This window comes from Tasmannia lanceolata, unplaced genomic scaffold, assembly GCF_043159265.1.
Source record: "Tasmannia lanceolata isolate RefF3 unplaced genomic scaffold, GAP_Taslan_0.1 ptg001354l, whole genome shotgun sequence".
Classification (NCBI taxonomy): Eukaryota; Viridiplantae; Streptophyta; class Magnoliopsida; order Canellales; family Winteraceae; genus Tasmannia; species Tasmannia lanceolata.
Window position 1 is genome coordinate 22501 of NW_027520014.1, and position 2818 is coordinate 25318.

Sequence of the window (2818 nt, forward strand, 5' to 3'; positions counted from 1 at the left end):
TGTGTGCAAGGCTAGCGTCCAAGGCTTGTGCGCATGGCTTGTGCGCAAGGCTTGTGTCCAAGGCTTTTGTGCAAGGCTCGTGCGCAAGGCTAGTGTGCAAGGCTTGTGCGCATTGGCAGGTAGCCCACCAGCATGCACGATCCAAATGCCACTCACGCGACAACACGGTGCCAAGCCGGGCATGGTGTGCACTCAAAACCAATCAACGGACAGAGGTCATGCGTCATGGGGGGGATCTAGCAAGGCCATGGGGAAGGTCATGGAGGACCTTGGAAGCAAGCGCAAGACGAGAGCGAATCGAACAAGGGGCCAGGACGGGGCCTTGTGCCCATGGTCTTCGCAAGACAGCGTCCAAGGCACCCGAAAGCCCAAGGGAACCCAAACCCGGCCGACACTTGCAATCGCACATGCTCTCTGCAACACACCATCAATGCCGCCCAACGGGGCCAGCACGAGCAGTCCTCCGCGGTCCCCTGGCCCTGCGCACGTTTGTCTTCGAAACCGAGCATCAATGCCACAGAAAGTGCCGGGGCGCCAGCTGGAGCCATCATCCGCGTTGTCATGGCTCGCTTGGCCTTGGCTTGCCAGGCCCCGACACGAGCAATCGCGCATTTTCTTTGCAACCGACCATCAATGCCGCCCAACGGGGCCAGCACGAGCAGTCATCCGCGGTCCCCTGGCCCTGCGCACGTTTGTCTTTGAAACCGAGCATCAATGCCACAGAAAGTGCCGGGGCGCCAGCTGGAGCCATCATCCGACGTGCCATGGCTCTGGTCCCATGGTCTTCGCAACCGAGCATTCGTGACACCCGCGGGGCCAGGACACCAACCCTTCCGACACGAGCATTCGCGCATGTTCTTTGGCCACACAACGGCGCCAGCACGAGCAAAATCATCCGCGGTGTGGTGGCCTTGCACGGCCTTTTGTCTTTGGAACCAACCATCAGTGCCACGGGAAGTGCCGGAGTCCCGGCATCCGCGGTGCCAAGTCATTGCGCCCTTGGTCTCTGCAGCGGGGCATGCCGGGCACTCCCAACCATTGCAAGCAAGCAAGCAAGCAAGAAAGAAAGTAAGTAAGTAAGTAAGTATTACATATAGGGGCGGGACATGCGGGGAGATCTGCGAAACGTGCATTACGGGGCACACGCGTACCTACCGGGGCATACCGACCCCTATTGGGGCACACGTGTGCATATCGGGGCATACCGGGCCTATCGGGGCACACGCGTACATACCGGGGCATACCGAGCCCTACTGGGGCACACGTGCGCATATCGGGGCGTACCAAGCCTATCGGGGCATACGCATGTATCCCAAGGCATACCGAGTCTATCCGGGCATACGCGTTCATACCGGGGCGTAACGGGCCTATCGGGGCATACTTGGGCATATCCGGGCAAAAAATGCCCAAAACTTGCGCAACCTTGGCAACCGTGGTCCATTCCTCTCTATATGCCTAGCCTTGCCAACCGTGGTCCATTCCTCACTATATGCCATGGCCTTGTGCCCATGGTCTTCCCAAGACAGCGTCCAAGGCCCCCGGAAGGCCAAGGGAGCCCAACCCAGCAATGCCCTGCTATGGCAAGCCAAGGCCAAGCATTCCGGTGCCTATCCGGGCAAAAATGCAATTCCTCTCTATATGCCTAGCCTTGGCAACCGTGGTCCATTCCCCACCATATGCCATGGCCTTGTGCCCATGGTCTTCCCAAGACAGTGTCCAAGGCGCCCGGAAGGCCAAGGGAGCCCAACCCAGCAATGCCCTGCTTTGGCAAGCCAAGGCCAAGCATTCCGGTGCCTAACCTTGGCAACCGTGGTCCTTTCCTCACCATATGCCATGGCCTTGTGCCCATGGTCTTCGCAAGACATCGTCCAAGGCGCCCAAAAGGCCAAGGGAGCCCAACCCAGCAATGCCTTGCTAGGACAAGCCAAGGCCAAGCATTCCGGTGCCTATCCGGGCAAAAACGCCCAAAGCATGCCCATTCCTTAGCCTATCCAGGCAAAAACGCCCAAAATCTGCACATTCTAGTGCCTATCCGGGCAAAAACGCCCACCAGCATGCCACCCTCCTATAGGGTTTGCGCAACCAACCAGCCTAACCACCAGTGGCAACCAAAGGTGCTGTTAGCGACGACTTCTGAAGACGCAACGAGACGCGACGTGTTTGCGCCCAGACGCGACGAGACGATGCGGGATCTGCGCCCAAGAATGCCTAGACCCGTCGACTTGATGCGGGATCAGCTCGCCCAAGCATGCCTAGTGTGCAAGGCCTGTGTGCAAGGCTAGTGTCCAAGGCTAGTGTGCAAGGCTCATGTGGAACGCTAGTGCGCAAGGCTAGTGCCCAAGGCTTGTGTGCCAGGCCCGTGTGCAAGGCTAGTGTCCAGGGCTTGTGTGCATTGCTTGAGTGCAAGGCTTGTGTGCATTGCTCGAGTGCATGGCTTGTGTGCAAGGGTTGTGCGCAAGGCTAGTGTGCGGGGCTTGTGCGCATGGCTAATGTGCACGGCTTGTGTGCATGGCTACCGTGCAAGGCTAGTTTGCATGGCTAGGGTGCAAGGCTCGCATGCGAGGCTAGTGTGCAAGGCTGCGTGCAAGGGAAGCGTGCAGGGCGAGTGTGCGAGGCCACTGTGCACGGCGCCAGCACTAGCGAGCCATCATCCGCGTTGCCATGGCTCGCTTGGCCTTGGCTTGCCAGGCCCCGACACGAGCAATCGCGCATTTTCTTTGCAACCGACCATCAATGCCGCCCAACGGGGCCAGCACGAGCAGTCATCCGCGGTCCCCTGGCCCTGCGCACGTTTGTCTTTGAAACCGAGCATCAATGC